Source organism: Musca domestica, unplaced genomic scaffold (genome assembly GCF_030504385.1).
Source record: "Musca domestica strain aabys unplaced genomic scaffold, Musca_domestica.polishedcontigs.V.1.1 10, whole genome shotgun sequence".
NCBI lineage: Eukaryota > Metazoa > Arthropoda > Insecta > Diptera > Muscidae > Musca > Musca domestica.
Genome location: NW_026712115.1, coordinates 16,724,998 through 16,744,706, shown reverse-complemented (window position 1 = coordinate 16,744,706; position 19,709 = coordinate 16,724,998). Strand labels below are relative to the sequence as shown.

Genomic DNA, 19,709 nt, shown 5'->3' with positions numbered 1-19,709 from the left:
TAAAAATACCGAATATCGGGAGGTACCGTTATATGGGAGATATACTAAAACATGGACCTATACATACAATGTTTCGCCACAGCAGCCAGATCCCATTATGACCAACAAATACCAATTTTTAGATAAATCCTTAAAAAAACTGTGACAAAAACCATCAAAATACCAAATATCGGAAGGTACCGTTATATGGGGACTATACCAAAACGTGGAATTATACATGCAATGTTTTGCCACTTAGGCTAGAACCTATTGAGACCAACAAATACCAATTTTTAAACAAATCCGTGAAAAATAACGGGAGGTACCCTTGTATGGGAGCTATACCAAAACAACTCTGCTCGATTAAACCGGTTGTTAAACCAATCAATCGTTCACGTAATAGGCGTGTACGCAGCAATGTTAGAAACGATGGTAATGTGGCTCCTCCTGCTGCCAATGGTGCTCCTGTTGAGCAAGGTGCCGGTGGTGATAAGCAACAAGCTACTAGTGGTAACAATGCTAATTTGCCTGATTCTACAACAAAATCACCCAAAAACCGTAACAAACGTAATCAATATTCACAAATTAACAATAATAACAACAATAATACTAGCACAAATAACAACAATGTGTTAATAAAAACTGAAACTCCAGTGGCAAACGATACAACAATGCAACTACTACGGCTCCCGTGCACAGTGGTCGAGGTCGTATGGGAACAGCGGCCAAAAATACTTTCAGTGCAGATATCAATATGATTCTTTGGTTATGGTACCTTGATGGGATAAAAATAAAACATGTGACAAAATGGATATGATCGATGCATGTTTTGGCATGGTCCCCTTACAACGTACCTCCCGAATAAGGATTATTTGCCCAATTTTTGTCACATTTCTACACTACATTGTTCTGTTATTTGACATTTTACGCTCTAGAGAGCTAAAACATAGTCTTACTGAAAATAATTTGGAACGGCCCGCCTTCAGGTAGAGTCCCCCTGTAAAGGTACCTCCAAAAATAGAAGTATTTTTTATACAAATCAATTTCAAATTTGATTATTTTTTTGTAAACAAAATAGACATTTTTTGTAAACAAAATAAATAATTCAATATACAGGCATGTCACAGAATGTAAAATCGTTCAAGAGTGAAAACGAAAACGGTTTTAGCTTCTCTAAAAAACGGAAAATGCAAACATTTTGCGTTTTGATATCACTTTCAAAAAGCAGGGTGAAATTGAAATGTTTAGTGATTTTAACGTAAAAAATAAACAGAAGACACATACATTTAACAGAAGATATTGTATTAACCAAATTCTCTTAGAATGAACATGTTTTTGGAATTTATTTTACAAAAAATCTATTATTTTTCTAATCCATGATGAAAACGCAAAAAAATATGCAGAAATGAACGGCAGACTTGTATTGTTGAATTATTGCCATATGTGTTGAAGAAGAAGGTGTAGAAATGTACAACTGACAGACCAAAAAGCAAGAAAGGGGAAAAACAAAAAAACAATTAATTGTTGGGTTTGAGACAGAGCGCTTCAGTCAATCGGGCAAAAATGTAAGTATTTACATACATATTTCTAAATTTTCGTCAAAAACTGTTTATTTAATTTATTTTATACTTTAGGGGCAAACACCGAAACGTTAAACAGGACAAAATTTTTATCAATTTTATGGATAAACATCACGATATTGCCAGGGGCTATGTAAAAGGTGATAAGGTTGTTGTTGATTCTCTATGGACGGAATTGACAGCTTTGCTGTCGATAATAAGTTATAAATCTGTAGAGATAATTTATTATTAAAATAAATTTGAAAATAACTCATTGCTGGTGGATCCTTACTCTGCATTTGAGTGAGATAAAGGATCTGATGCGTTCCTCAATGTCCGGCGACGAATTTTTTCAGTAGACCGCTGATTTATTTCTTCATCCATTACAGCAAGTATTGAAGCCCCTGGCATTTTTACTTTTGGTGTTTATATTATAAAAAACAATTTAAACTCCTTTTTTAATTGTCAATAATTTGTTTACGACTTTTTTTTCATGGAGTTACCATATTTTTATTTCAAAAATGTGAAATGATTTTTTTCCGGATTAGTCAAAACGTACGAGTGCTGAAGAAGCAAAAGCAAATCGTAACGATTTGGAAAAGGTGAATTAAATCGATTTCGTAAAACTTCTGTGACATGCCTGATAAAATTAAATCAAAGGATATTTATAAATTTCAGTTTTATTCAAGTAAATCAAATGCAGATTTTAATAATATAGATTTTTTATTGGTTGGTAACGTTCGCTGTCCCGTTATAAAAGGGTCAGAGCTCAGAAGAAGACAGTTAATATGATCTGTGTTTGATGAAACACGAGAATTTTTTTCGGGTATGATTTAGTCGAAACTTTTTTATATCTTTGTTTCTAGACTCCACGGCCACCTCCTATAATTCTCCAATCGATACAATGACAAATTTATAATGTCGGGTGCATGTATTAAAATTTTATGAGCTGCGGGTGGAAGATAGTGCCATGGATATCTATTTGTTAACTCTTTAGCCGTTTCCAGTGCAAAGGCCTTAAGTTTTTCGACATTAATATTATGCCCAGAAGACAATGCAGGCAACGATATTGAACAGCCCTCAATTATATCCTTATCGATAATCTATGTCACTAGCACCATAGAACTGACTAAATTTGAGCGAAGTCACTTCAGTATATTGGGCATAACATACAAATCTGACAAAATCTGAAAGTTAAATTAGCACGTCCAGATTCTTAGGACCATTACTAATGGCGTGAAAAAAAATCACATTGGAGGATTCAGGGGGGAAAACAATTAAAACTTTAACTGAAATCCAATTTTATTTTCAAAATTAATCTTAAAGGCAACACAGAACACTCACACCGTCTATATTATACAAAACTACTAAACACACAAATTACTGCACTAAAAATAAGTCAATACCTTGCTTTTCAATAATTATGCCAAGAATTGTCATTTTAAAATGTATTTAATTTTGTAATACAGATCTATTTTTACTCCACTTTTTCACTGATCCCAATGAAAAAAGCAACCAACTACATTTTCTCTTTTTTGATGCTATTTTCGAAGTGTCCCGTTAGGATGAATCCAAGATTATTATGTTTTCTAAAAAGCTTAACCTCTTAAGAGTTCATGTGTACACATTTGACAATAAATATCTGATCTACATTTTTTGAATTTTGGCCAATGGCAGCGATCACTGTGCAGTGGTTGTAGCGGCTTCAAACTAATAAAACTACACTCCAAATGAAATCCAACAACAAAGCCAAAAAGGAGAATATGATTCAAAAGCCAAGCCATTCAGCCACCAAAAAAGTGAAACTCCAGCTCGCACTTTTTCAATTTAAATGCCATGTCTAGATGTTGCTGCAACAGTTAACAGAGTAAATGCAACTACATTATTATCCGTAATTTTAAAAACCTAGTTTTGTTAACAAACTTTAACTACAAATTGTTGTAGTTGTAGTAAATTATTTTTATTAATTGTTAATTTTTTACTTTTTTTGTTTTTATTATACTATTGTGAACTGCTAAAGAAAAGAAACAACCCAAACATATTGTTATTATATGATGCTGCCTAACAACAAAAACAACAAAGCGTTTTTCGTTAAAGTGCCCAAAATTGTTTATATTATTAAAATTTTCTTTCATTTGCTATAACTTCTTTAAAACAAAACAAGTAAGCAAAGGCTACAGTCGAGCGGGGCCGACCGTTGAATACCCTACAAAACTATAATAAACGATACAGATTATATAGGCGAAATACTCGAAAGAATTCCACAAGATATTGTGACAAATAATAAAAGAAAACCATCAGGTTTCGTTCTCGAATAATAGCAACTTAAACTAATTTGCTCATTTCCAATTTATTGGTAGATGTTGCACTTAAATGGTCTTTCAAATTCAAATGTGGGTGAGGATCGGGCGATAATTACGACCTGCCGACAATTTTGCAGTTTTTTGGTCCATTTCAACCCCTAAATATATGGCGATCTCTCCAAAAGGAGTAGGCTTCTATTCTGACCCTCATCTGATCCCCATGCCAAATTTCGTTAGGATCGGGCCATAAATGAGATCTGTATATGATATCCTGATATCCTAACTACTTAGTTTTGTTAGCTGTAGAAATATTATCAAATGTTTAATTCAAAATGAAAATATGCCAAAAATATGACAAAATTGAAAAAATATGAGAAAATTTTACAAAATCAATATTTTCATCTTTAGAGAGATATTTTTATGCGATTTTTTAGACGTTTTTTCTTTCCTGCCAAGAGGCCATTCTGAATTAATGAAAACTGTCGAAATCAGTTCAGCCGTTCTCGACATATAAGAGATCTTTCAAGCATATCTTCTTTGATAGACATATATATCGCACATATTTTGCTATATAACCGTTTTGTTGGATGTTAACATCAATGTAAAGGTCAGAAGTAACCTTGTCATGGCTTCGTGATTTCGCCGGGATTTAAAATATTCACGGTTTAATGAAAAATTTTGAATTTTTTCAACACAAAAGATATTATCCGATGGCCACCCAAATTGGTAGGCTTCTTCCCCGCCCTAAACTCTAGCTACATGCGAAATTCCGCGTCGATTGGTCTATAATTGCGACCTGTACAGCAACTTCAAAATCAGGAATTTTTTCAGTTTTTGGTCCATTTCAACCCCTAAATATTATGCAATCATCTCCAAAAGAAATAGGGTTCTATTCTGACCCTAGCCCCACTTCCATTCTAAATTTCGTGAAGATCGGGCCATAATTGCGACCTGTAGAGTGATTACAAATTAACATGGACAGACGGACAGACGGACAGACGGACGGACGGACATACATAGCTAGATCGACTCAGCTCGGCGAGCTAGGAAGATCCATATATACTTTCCTATATGGGAAACCAATATTTCGAGGTGTTACATAAATTCTGGCCCAATCAAACTTATAATACCCCCAACACATAGTGTTGTAGGGTATAAAAACATGAGGGAATTTGAAATTTACCTTTTTACTTTGATTTTCTTATTATTTTTGCCATTTTTTAAATATTAATTTGAATTTTGTCCTGGTTTTTTTTTCTAGAAGTATGAAACACACAAATTTAACATTTAAATTGAACACACAAACAAATGAATTTTAAAAATCCATGTGGAAAATGAAAAAAATGTTTAATTTCGCAAAATATATAAAATTGAAATAAAATAAATGTAGATCGGAAGAGAAGCTAGCAAAATATTTAGATTTGTCCTAAAACTCAATTGAATTTTCCTGGCCTCTATTGCCAATACTTTTTTCTTCCAATAAAAAATAACAAATCTGGATATTTTGGTTTACTCCACAGACGACTGATCACAGAAAATAGTTTAACAACAATATTTGCATACAATGTACTGTACATTTATATACATGTGAATCATATTTATAAACCACTCTTCCCCATACAAACATATATAGTGCATAAAAATACATATTTCTATTTTAAATGAGAATAATAAGAAAACTTTTAAAACTATTTGTGATTGAATATTTAAATAATAATAAAAAAATAAATAAAAAAAAACGTGGACCTATGTATACAATGTTTGAAGATGAATCCGTGACAAAAACCATCAAAATACCGCATATCGAAAGGTACAATGTTTCACCACCGCAGTCAGAACCCATTAGGACCAAAATATACCAATTTGTAGATAAATCCGTGAAAAAATGTGACAAAAACCATCAAAATACCGAATATCGGGAGGTATTGCTAAAATGTGGCAAAAATCATCAAATTACCGAATATCTGTATGTACCGTTATATGTACATGGACCAATACTTACAATGTTTCGCCACCGCAGCCAGAACCCATTAGGATCAACAAATACTAATTTATAGATAAATCCGTGAAAAAATGTGACAAAAACTATCAAAATACCGAATATAGGGAGGTACAATGTTTCACCACCGCAGCCAGAACCCATTAGGATCAACAAATACTAATTTTTAGATAAATCAGTGAAAAAATGTGACAAAAACCATCAAAATACCGAATATCGGGTGGTACCGCTAAAATGTGGCAAAAATCATTAAAATACCGAATATCTGTATGTACCGTTATATGGGAGCTATACCAAAACGTGAAACGCTAGAACCCATTATGGCCAACATATACAATTTTTTAGACAAATCCGTGAAAATAATGGCAAAAGTCATCAAAATACCGTATATCTGGATGTACCGGACCTATACATACAATGTTTTGCCACCGCAACCAGAACCCATTATGACCAACAAATACCAATTATTAGACAAATCCTTTAAAAAATGTGACAAAAACCATAAAAATACCGAATATCGGGAGGTACCGTTATATGGGAGATATACCAAAACATGGACCTATACATACAATGTTTCGCCACCGCGAAACAACATGAGGGAATTTGAAATTTACTTTTTACTTTGATTTTCTTATTATTTTTGCCATTTTTTAAATATTAATTTGAATTTTGTCTTGGTTTTTTTTCTAGAAGTATGATACACACAAATTTAACATTTAAACTGAACACACAAACAAATGAATTTTAAAAATCCATGTGGAAAATGAAAAAAATGTTTAATTCTGCAAAATATATAAAATTGAAATAAAATAAATGTAGATCGGTAGAGAAGCTTGCAAAATATGTAGATTTGTTCTAAAACACAATTGAATTTTCCTGGCTTCTGTTGCCATTACTTTTTTCTTCCAATAAAAAATAACAAATCTGGATATTTTGGTTTACTCCACAGACGACTAATCACAGAAAATAGTTTAACAACAATATTTGCATACAATGTACTGTACATTTATATACATGTGAATCATATTTATAAACCACTCTTCCCCATACAAACATATATATTGCATAAAAATACATATTTCTATTTTAAATGAGAATAATAAGAAAACTTTTAAAACTATTTGTGATTGAATATTTAAATAATAATAAAAAAATTAATAAATAAAAAAAAACGTGGACCTATGCATACAATGTTTCGCCACCGCAACAGAACACATGAGGACAAAACAAATACCAAAATGTGACAAAAACCATCAAAATACCGAATATCGGGAGGTACCGGTAAAATGTGGCAAAAATCATCAAAATATCGAATATCTGTATGTACTGTTATATGGGAGCTATACCAAAACGTGGACCTATACACACAATGTTTCGCCACCGCAGCCAGAACTCATTATGACCAACAAATGCCAATTTTTAGATAAATCCGTGAAAATGTGAAAAAACATCAAACTACCGAATATCGGGAGGTACAACGTTTCACCACCGCAGTCAGAACCAACTAGGACCAACAAATACCAATTTTTAGATAAATCCATAAAAAAATGTGACAAAAACCATCCAAATACCGAATATCGGGAGGTACCGCTAAAATGTCGCAAAAAACATCAAAATACCGAATATCTGTATGTACAGTTATATGGGAGCTATACCAAAACATGGACCTATACATACATTGTTTCGCCACCGCAGCCTCCCGAATATCGGGAGGTATCGTTATATGGGAGCTATACCAAAACGTGGACCAATACATACAATGTTGCGCCACCGCAGCCAGAACCCAATAGGACCAACAAATACCAATTTTTAGATAAATCCATAAAAAGATGTGTCAAAAACCATCAAAATACCGATTTCCGGGAGGTACCGCTAAAATGTGGCAAAAATCATCAAAATACCGAATATCTGTATGTACCGTTATATGGGAGCTATACTAAAACATGGACCTATACATACAATGTTTCGCAGCCAGAACCCATTATGACCAGCAAATACCAATTTATAGATAAATCCGTGACAAACTTTGACAAAAACCATCAAAATACCGAATATCGGGAGGTACTATGTTTCGCCACCGCAGCCAGAACCCATTAGGACAAACAAATACCAATGTTTTGATAAATCCGTGACAAAGTGTGACAAAAACCATAAAAATACCGAATATCGGGAGGTACCGCTAAAATGTGGCAAATATCATCAAAATACCGAGTATCTGTATGTACCATTATATGGGAGCTATACCAAAACGTGGACCTACACATACAATGTTTCGCCACCGCAGCCAGAACCCATTATTACAAACAAATACCAACTTTTAGATAAATCCGTGAAAAATGTTACAAAAACCATCAAAATACTGAATATCGGGAGGTACCGCTAAAATGTGGCAAAAATCATCAAAATACCGAACATCTGTATGTACCGTTATATGGGAGGTATACCAAAACATAGACCTATACATGCAATGTTTGGCCAATTTTTAGATAAATCCGTGACAAAATGTGACAAAAACCATCAAAATACCGAATATCGGAAGGTACCGTTATATGAGACCATACCATAACGTGGACCTATACATGCAATGTTTTGCCACCTGAGCTAGAACCTATTGTGACCCACAAATACCAACTTTTAAACAAAACCGTAAAAAATAGTGGCTAAAATCATCAAAATTCCGAATAACTGGATGTACCGTTATATAGGAGCTATCCAAAACGTGGACCTACACATACAATGTTTCACCACCGAAGCTAGAACCCATTATTACCAACAAATACAAATTTTTAGATAAATCCGTGAAAAAAATGTGACAAAAACCATCAAAATACCGAATATCGGGAGGTACAATGTTTCACCACCGCAGCCGGAACCCATTAGGACCAACAAATACCAAGTTTTAGATAAATCCATGAAAAAGATATGACAAAAAACATCAAACTACCGAATATCGGGAGGTACCGGTAAAATGTGGCAAAAATCATCAAAATATCGAATATCTGTATGTACTGTTATATGGGAGCTATACCAAAACGTGGACCTATACACACAATGTTTCGCCACCGCAGCCAGAACTCATTATGACCAACAAATACCAATTTTTAGATAAATCCGTGAAAATGTGAAAAAACATCAAACTACCGAATATCGGGAGGTACAACGTTTCACCACCGCAGTCAGAACCAACTAGGACCAACAAATACCAATTTTTAGATAAATCCATAAAAAAATGTGACAAAAACCATCCAAATACCGAATATCGGGAGGTACCGCTAAAATGTCGCAAAAAACATCAAAATACCGAATATCTGTATGTACAGTTATATGGGAGCTATACCAAAACATGGACCTATACATACATTGTTTCGCCACCGCAGCCTCCCGAATATCGGGAGGTATCGTTATATGGGAGCTATACCAAAACGTGGACCAATACATACAATGTTGCGCCACCGCAGCCAGAACCCAATAGGACCAACAAATACCAATTTTTAGATAAATCCATAAAAAGATGTGTCAAAAACCATCAAAATACCGATTTCCGGGAGGTACCGCTAAAATGTGGCAAAAATCATCAAAATACCGAATATCTGTATGTACCGTTATATGGGAGCTATACTAAAACATGAACCTATACATACAATGTTTCGCAGCCAGAACCCATTATGACCAGCAAATACCAATTTATAGATAAATCCGTGACAAACTTTGACAAAAACCATCAAAATACCGAATATCGGGAGGTACTATGTTTCGCCACCGCAGCCAGAACCCATTAGGACAAACAAATACCAATGTTATGATAAATCCGTGACAAAGTGTGACAAAAACCATAAAAATACCGAATATCGGGAGGTACCGCTAAAATGTGGCAAATATCATCAAAATACCGAGTATCTGTATGTACCATTATATGGGAGCTATACCAAAACGTGGACCTACACATACAATGTTTCGCCACCGCAGCCAGAACCCATTATTACAAACAAATACCAACTTTTAGATAAATCCGTGAAAAATGTTACAAAAACCATCAAAATACCGAATATCGGGAGGTACCGCTAAAATGTGGCAAAAATCATCAAAATACCGAACATCTGTATGTACCGTTATATGGGAGGTATACCAAAACATAGACCTATACATGCAATGTTTGGCCAATTTTTAGATAAATCCGTGACAAAATGTGACAAAAACCATCAAAATACCGAATATCGGAAGGTACCGTTATATGAGACCATACCATAACGTGGACCTATACATGCAATGTTTTGCCACCTGAGCTAGAACCTATTGTGACCCACAAATACCAACTTTTAAACAAAACCGTAAAAAATAGTGGCTAAAATCATCAAAATTCCGAATAACTGGATGTACCGTTATATAGGAGCTATCCAAAACGTGGACCTACACATACAATGTTTCACCACCGAAGCTAGAACCCATTATTACCAACAAATACAAATTTTTAGATAAATCCGTGAAAAAAATGTGACAAAAACCATCAAAATACCGAATATCGGGAGGTACAATGTTTCACCACCGCAGCCAGAACCCATTAGGACCAACAAATACCAAGTTTTAGATAAATCCGTGAAAAAGATATGACAAAAAAAATCAAAATACCGAATATCGGGAGGTACCGGTAAAATGTGGCAAAAATCATCAAAATATCGAATATCTGTATGTACTGTTATATGGGAGCTATACCAAAACGTGGACCTATACACACAATGTTTCGCCACCGCAGCCAGAACTCATTATGACCAACAAATACCAATTTTTAGATAAATCCGTGAAAATGTGAAAAAACATCAAACTACCGAATATCGGGAGGTACAACGTTTCACCACCGCAGTCAGAACCAACTAAGACCAACAAATACCAATTTTTAGATAAATCCATAAAAAAATGTGACAAAAACCATCCAAATACCGAATATCGGGAGGTACCGCTAAAATGTCGCAAAAAACATCAAAATACCGAATATCTGTATGTACAGTTATATGGGATCTATACCAAAACATGGACCTATACATACATTGTTTCGCCACCGCAGCCTCCCGAATATCGGGAGGTATCGTTATATGGGAGCTATACCAAAACGTGGACCAATACATACAATGTTGCGCCACCGCAGCCAGAACCCAATAGGACCAACAAATGCCAATTTTTAGATAAATCCATAAAAAGATGTGTCAAAAACCATCAAAATACCGATTTCCGGGAGGTACCGCTAAAATGTGGCAAAATCATCAAAATACCGAATATCTGTATGTACCGTTATATGGGAGCTATACTAAAACATGGACCTATACATACAATGTTTCGCAGCCAGAACCCACTATGACCAGCAAATACCAATTTATAGATAAATCCGTGACAAACTTTGACAAAAACCATAAAAATACCGAATATCGGGAGGTACCGCTAAAATGTGGCAAATATCATCAAAATACCGAGTATCTGTATGTACCATTATATGGGAGCTATACCAAAACGTGGACCTACACATACAATGTTTCGCCACCGCAGCCAGAACCCATTATTACAAACAAATACCAACTTTTAGATAAATCCGTGAAAAATGTTACAAAAACCATCAAAATACCGAATATCGGGAGGTACCGCTAAAATGTGGCAAAAATCATCAAAATACCGAACATCTGTATGTACCGTTATATGGGAGGTATACCAAAACATAGACCTATACATGCAATGTTTGGCCAATTTTTAGATAAATCCGTGACAAAATGTGACAAAAACCATCAAAATACCGAATATCGGAAGGTACCGTTATATGAGACCATACCATAACGTGGACCTATACATGCAATGTTTTGCCACCTGAGCTAGAACCTATTGTGACCCACAAATACCAACTTTTAAACAAAACCGTAAAAAATAGTGGCTGAAATCATCAAAATTCCGAATAACTGGATGTACCGTTATATAGGAGCTATCCAAAACGTGGACCTACACATACAATGTTTCACCACCGAAGCTAGAACCCATTATTACCAACAAATACAAATTTTTAGATAAATCCGTGAAAATAATGTGACAAAAACCATCAAAATACCGAATATCGGGAGGTACAATGTTTCACCACCGCAGCCAGAACCCATTAGGACCAACAAATACCAAGTTTTAGATAAATCCGTGAAAAAGATATGACAAAAAACATCAAAATACCGAATATCTGCAGTGCCGTTATATGTGAGCTATACGAAACCATGGACCTATACATGCAGTTTTCGCCAATTTTTAGATAAATCCGTGACAAAATGTGACAAAGCGTGGACGGATATGTCTCATTTTCAATTACAACCATCCTAGACACAATACAAATTATTCTGCTAAATTTAAAGGCTCTACGTCAAATATTGTGGGCTGTATCGTGATTTCAACAGATAGACGGGCAGACAGACGTGCGTCGTTAAATCGACTTAGAATTTTATGCTTATTATGAATATAATTACTTTATGGGGTCTTCGACGAATATTTAGGGATGTTACAAACGAAATGAAAAAATGTAATGTACCCTCCTTTCCAAGGTGGAGGGAATATAATGTTTGTGTTTGTTGCCCATGTTCAATAATTCATAATTTATTCCACTTATACTTAGAAGTAAATAATATATAAATTTAGCATGTAAAATTATTTCAAAATATTATATGTAAGAATGTATAGATTATTATATTTACAATTAATTACACTGAACAAAGGAAAAAAATTAAAGGAAAAATAGAAAATTTTCATATAGGTTATCGAATTGCATCTATAGTTGAAAAACATGTAGGGTATTACCATGTAACAACAACGAATGGATTTAGAAAGTAAATGGAAATATGATGAGGGAGTAACGGATTTGACCCTTTGACCGTTTTCTGGTGTTATGTATGGATTCTTATGATGTATTTTTATACCCTCCACATTGGAAAGGAGGGTATATTAATTTTGTCATTCCGTTTGTAACATTTCTAAATAGCCCATAATGTATATATGTTCATAATCAGCATAAAATTCTAAGTCGATTTAACGATGTCCGTCTGTCTGTTGAAATCACGATACAGGCCACATTATTTGACGGAGAGCGTAAAAATTTAGCAGAATAATTTTAATTGTGTCTAGGATGGTTGGTATTGAAAATGATAATGATGTATCGGTCCACGGTTTGGTATAGTCCCAATAAAAGCTATCTCCCGATATTCGGTATTTTGATTGTTTTTTCCATACTTTTTCACTTATTTGTCTGAAAATTTGTATTTTTAGGTCATAATGGGTCCCAGTTTGTGTGGCGAAACATTGTATGTATGCGTCTACGCTTTAGTATAGCCCCATATATATATATATATATATATATATATATATATATATCTCCCGATATTCGGTATTTTAATGGTTTTTGTCACATTTTTTCACTAATTTATCTAAAAATTAGTATTTGTTGGTCATAATGGGTTCTGGCTGAGGTGGCGAAACATTGTACCGATATTCGGTATTTTGATGGGTTTTGTTAATTTTTTTCATTGATTTATCTAAAAATTGTTATTTGTTGGTCATAATAGGTTTTAGCTCCGGTGGCAAAATATTACATGTATAGGTTCACGATTTGGTATTGCTCCCATATAATGGGATATGCGGTATTTTGATGACTTTTGCCACATTTTTTGGCGGAGTTGTCTTACAATTGGTATTTTTGTGTCTTAATGGGTTCTAGCTCCGTTGCCGAAATATGGTATGTATTGGTTCATGATTTGGTATAGCCTCCATATAATGGTTCCTCCCGATATGCGGTATTTTGATGATTTTGCGAGATTTTCCCACGAATATGCCTAAGATTGGCATTTGTGGGACACAATGGATTCTAATATTTTCTTTTAGCCTAAGCTGGAGGGTATTAAAAGTTTGGCCCGGCCGTACTTTTTGTTTTTTTACCTGTTTTTAATTATTCACTATTTTCTTTATGCTAATTTCGCTTATGGTATGCATTTCTACATTCTTTGGGACTTAATTAATATTAATTTTGTCATTCCGTTTGTAACTCCTCGAAATTCTCATGTCAGACCCAACAAAGTATATATATTCTTTATCAGCGTAAAATTCTAAGACGATCTAGCCATGTCCGTCTGTCTGTGTGTCTGTCTGTTGTAATCGCGCTATCTTTCGAACAAATTGAGATAGAAGGCTTAAATTTTGCACACATGTATATTTTGCCAGTAGGCAGGTTAAGTTCGTAAATGGGCCATGTAGGTCCAAGTTATCATATAGCCCCCATATAACGGTACCTCCCGATATTCGGTATTTTGATGATTTTAACGACATTATTTACCAGAATCGTTTCAAATTTGGTCTTTTAAGTTCGTAATGGATACTACATCCTAAGTCAAAAAATGATGATTTTAACGACATTATTTACAGGAATCGTTTCAAATTTGGTATTTGAAGTTCGTAATGGATACTACATCCTGAGTCAAAAAATGAGCCATGGAGGTCCGCATCTTCATATAGCCCCGATATAACAATACCCTCGATATTCGGTATTTTGATAATTTTAAGGACATTTTTTAACGGAATCGTTCCAAATTTGGTATTTGAAGTTCATAATAGACACTTTCGCATAAAACAGAAAATGGGCCATGTAGGTACACGTATTCATACAGCCCCCATATACCGTACCCCCCGATATTCGGTATTTTTAGCGATATTTTTTACCGTGATCGCATGTGAAGTTCGTAATGGATACTTTAGCCCATGCCGGAAAATTGTTTGTGCAGGTCCACGCCTTCCTATAGCCCCATAAAACGGTACCCACTATATTCGGTATTTTGATGATTTTAGCTACATTATAAACAGATTTTTCTTCAAGTTTCGCATTTAAATATTGTAATTACTTATGACAAAAGTTGCCTATGCAGGTCTACGTCGTCGCATAGGCATTCGGTATTTTTAAGATTTTAACAGAATTTTAAACGGATTTTTTTTTTTTTTTTTGGAAATTGCCAAATTTGTACCAAATGGTGGAGGGTATTAAAAGTTCGGCCCGGCCGAACTTACAGCTTGTTTACTTGTTAGCCTTTACATTAGTTTCTTTAACACTATTTTAATTATTTGCTTACTTTTAAATTTAGAGAATTTTTATGCTACATTCACTGATATTCCACATTTTCTTCAAAACTGGATTTTGGGTTTTTGGATGAATAACCCAAGCTTGAAGCTCCAAATTCCGGAGCGTAAGCGTCGAAGAATATAAGCCTATTTTTAAGTATTGGTTTCAGGTTAAAATAATGAAAATTAAGTGTCACTCTTGTTAGCGGTTATAACACTTCCAGAATTTTCAATTTTTATTTAAATGTACTCCCTCTAAAGTTTTAATAGGAAAAGAACGAGGTTGCATTTCATTTGTGTTTGAAGATTTAAAAGAAGAAAAAACATGAAATAATATAGCCTCCATGGAAATTCGCCACAAAACCACACAATTCTTTCTCCCTCAGCTAAAGAATTAGTAGGAAAAGGACTTTCATGTTCGGATGTCCTTACCATGGAATGTTCCAACGAGTTTTCCTTCCATGTCTTCTAGTGTGTAGTAATGGCTTCCTAGTTTTTCGCGAACTCCAGCTTTGACGAAAACTGGAGCTAATTTCGAATTAAACTTTTTGTCAACATTACTTTGAAAAACCTTTCTTCTTCCTGTCCCACTGTGAAAGAAGTTAATATCGTCCTCAGAATGTACTGATCTCTATTTCTTTCGGAAGCATTCTTTATATGATCTATTATGTCGGCTCGTAATACCTGAAGATTGTCTGCTCTACTAATTGTGATATAAGGTTCTGCCAGCAAATCTAATTTACTTAGTTTATATAATGATCCATATTTAAGCCAAAAAAGGCAGGATGTGGTGACATTTCAATCGTTTGATGATGTGAGTTTCGTAGGGCGCCACTAATGGAGCTTAAATGTTTGTCCCAGAGCTGGTGATCTTTCTTAATATAAGCACGAATTCCTGCAATCTGTTCACACGCTCAAATGCGTTGGACTCGGTGAATAATATGCAGTGTATGAATAATACCATAGTCGGCACCAATACCATAGTCGCTGGCGTCACAGTAAAGGAAAAACTTGTTAGAGAAATTGATTTGATTCTTTCAAATGTCTTCTGAGCTTCGGCGGAACTTCTTTTTGGTTGATATCACTTCGGTTATTGGGAAGACTTTCGGAGATCTGCAGAGATGATCTCACCCACGAGACGACACATAGTCTGTGGAGCATTACATAGCCCAAAGGGCATCTAGACAAATTTGTATAATGGTCTACCTGGAATAGTGAAAGCTGTAAGTGGTTTGGAACTTTCATCCAGAGCTATCTTAGAGGTCTAGCTTGGTAATAAGATTTGCTTTTGGAAGCCTTGAAATATACCTTCGATGGACGTAAGGGGATATGTGTCTTTTCTTGCTACCAGGTTAAACTTCCGTGCGTCTAAGCATAACCTTACTTTTCCAGATTTCATCACCAGTCTCGTCGGCGAGATCCAGGCTGATGTGGAAGGTTCGATAACACCCAAAGAGAACATTCCATCGATTTTCTTGAACATCACCGCCTCAACGGATGGTGAGACCGGATAAAATCGTTGTTTAATTGGCTTAGCATTTCCTACATCAATAGAGTGTTTGAGCAGAGGCGTTCTACCTAAACCCTGAACTTCGAAATTGGGAAACAATTTGATGACACACTCTAGTTGTTGTCACTGTTCCACAGAAAGGGGATATAAAATATCCTGATTGAAATCAGTACCGGAATGATTTTTTAAATTCTTCAATTTGCAATTTCTGAAAGATCGTTAGGATTCGTGATTGAAATCATGTCAACAGAATCTAGGAAGTTATGGAATAGATTGAAGGCCTTAAAAAACAAATACGAAGGATAAGTCGTTGGGATAATGATGGAATGAGAAACAGCTTAATATCATGTTTTTTGTTTTTGAAAGTCAATCAACCAACTACTTGCTGTGGATTTCCATCCGCAGTGTTCACAAAGGATTTTATTTTGTTAAAGTTTGAGAACTTCTGGAAATCGTTGGTTGCCAAATCGGAGCCTATTACATTAATTACACAAGCCAAGGGTGTACACTATCAAAAAATGTATCGAGAATGGTTTTCTTAATACAAAAGTGGGTCTACACTGTAATTTCTGAAGAAATATGAAGTATATAATGAACTACATCCTTAATAATAAGCCCAAAACAGGAGTTACTAACTAGATAACATGCCTAACCACGAGATTATAGCTTAGTTCGGTCGCTCTGGGGGGTTCACGTCCTTTATTATCATCCATCTGTTTCAAGATAACCATAATATTTAGAACTCCCTATTTTTTCTCAAAATCAAGTGGATGGCCCAAAGTTACTGCCCCATAAAAACCCTGGTAGCGACAAGTTAAATGAAATTTAATCAAAATTGGTATCAATTTAGTTGTCTATGTTCATGTGCCACAAGTTGTTGTTTGAAGTCATGCTCACAACCCGCCCAGCCTTTGGTTCCAAATAGCTGACATTTTAATAGAATCTCATATTTTAAATTTAATATAATAATCTATTTCAGTATCAACATAATCTTAGGAAAACTCGTTATTTAAATTTAAAAATCCATGATTAATTATTCACAAATTTATTCAACTCATACTTAGGAGTAAATAATATATAAATTCAGCACGTAAAATTGTTTCCATATATTATGTGTAAGAATGTATAGAATTATATATTTACAAATAATTACACTGGTTAAGGAAAAAAAATTAAAGGACAAATAGAAAGTTTTATATAAGTTATTGAGTTGCATCTATAGTTGAAAAACGTTGCATCTATAGTTCGTGTAACAACAACGAATGGATATAAAAAGTGAATGCAAATATGATTTGGATCATGTTACCAAAGCGAATAACGGATTTGACTTTTTTGATAAGTTGTATTGATTCCGTTTTCTGGTTTTATGTATTGATAATAATTTCGTTTATGGTATACATTTCTATTTTCTTTGTATTGCTTTCTTTTAATCTTGCTTGTGTTTTGAGACTTAAGAAACAGATAAAGAAAGTTAATAAAGATCAAAAGAAATTTGGAGACTTACCATAACATCAGACGCGATTAATTAAAGAGGCCTTAATTGATCTAGATGTATTGGGTTTAAACAGGATCTCGCCTAGTTAGGAGGTGTATTAATGATCATATATAGGTTGTATGATTAGGATAGATTAATTTGGCATAATTCGAATTTGTTAATACTAAAGAACACCATAAGATTTAAATATTATCATATGTACATTTTTTTACCCTACACCTTGGAAAGGAGGGTATATTAACTTTTCCGTTCCGTTTGTAACATCGCTAAATATTCGTCGTAGACCCCATAATGTATATATATTCATAATCAGTATAAAATTCTAAGACGATTTAACGATGTCCGCCTGTCTGTCCGTCTGTTGAAATCACGATAGAGCCCATATTATTTGACGTAGAGCGTCAAAATATAACAGAATAATTTTTATTGTGTCTAGGATGGTTGGTAATGAAAATGAGATATATCGGTACACGTTTTGGTATAGTCCTCACGTATAGTCCCCATATAACGGTACATCCGATATTCGGTATTTTGATGATTTTTGCCACACTTTTTCACGGATTTGTCTGAAAATTGGTATTTGCTGGTCATAATGGGTTCTAGCTCCGGTGGCGAAACTTTGCATGTATAGGTCCACGCTTTGGTATAGCCCCCCATATAACGGTACCTCCCAATATTCGGTATTTTGATGATTTTTGCCACATTTATTCATTGATTTGTCTAAAACATTGGTATTTGTTGGTCATAATGGGTTCTAGCTCCAGTGAAGAAACTTTGCATGTATAGGTCCACGCTTTGGTATAGCCCCCATATAATGGGTACCTCCCGATATTCGGTTTTTTGAAGATTTTTGCCACATATTTTCATGGATTTGTTGAAAAATTGGTATTTGTTGTTCATAATGGGTTCTAGCTAACACATTTTTTCACGGATTTGTCTAAAAATTGGTATTTGTAGGTCATAATGGGTCCTAGTTCGTGCGCCGAAACATTGTACGTATAGGTCCATGCTTTGGTATAGCCTCCATATAACAGTATCTTCCGATATTCGGTATTTTAATTATTTTTGCCACATTTTATCGCGGATTTGTCTAAAAATTGGAATTTTTCGGTCATAATGAGTTCTAGCTACGTTGGCGAAATGTTGTATGTTTATAAACATTTTTATCCCTTACATTAGTTTTTTTAGCAAAATATTAATTATTTGCTTACTTTCAAATTTAGAGAATTATTATGCTACATTCAATGATATTCCACATTTTCTTCCTAGCGTCACTTTTGGAATATTCTATTTACTTTTTATTACCGGTCACAATAACGCGACAATTGAAGCTAAACTGACAGACGGACAATGTTATGAAGAGATAATAAAACTAGATTTGTTTTATTTCGGCAATGTAGTGGGAGAAATGGAAGATCAGAGAATTTTGTTGTTTTATAAAGTGTTAGCGAATGTATTAATGACAATTTGTTCGTGCTTTTTAGTTGAATTAGCCTTTTAGTTTTTTTTTCACGTATTGGTTTCAGGTTACAATAATGAAAATTAAGTGTCACACTTTTTAGTGGTTATAGCACTTCGAGACATTTTAATTTTTATTTTATTTTACTCCCTCTGAAGTTTTAACAGGAAAAGAACGAGGTTGCGAAAGCGTGTTTCAATGAAGCTTCTTGAAAATATGGTAGAACAATTGAATATAAAACTGCTATTAATCTCAAGAACGTTATCCAGTAATTACTGTTAAACTTTTCGTTTG

At 34.3% G+C, this 19,709-nt stretch overlaps 1 protein-coding gene and 1 long non-coding RNA gene across 5 annotated transcripts in view; one reads left to right on the top strand and one right to left on the bottom strand.

The window, feature by feature from the left end:
* Positions 1-19,709, top strand: part of LOC109612410 (potassium voltage-gated channel subfamily H member 8) — a 1,874,382-nt gene that overhangs the window by 890,868 nt on the left and 963,805 nt on the right. The window lies entirely within an intron of this gene.
* Positions 1,376-2,127, bottom strand: LOC131804376 (uncharacterized). The gene is made up of 2 exons (XR_009343107.1): positions 1,831-2,127; positions 1,376-1,768 (listed from the first exon to the last, which is right to left on the bottom strand). It is a non-coding gene; the product is annotated as an uncharacterized LOC131804376 (long non-coding RNA).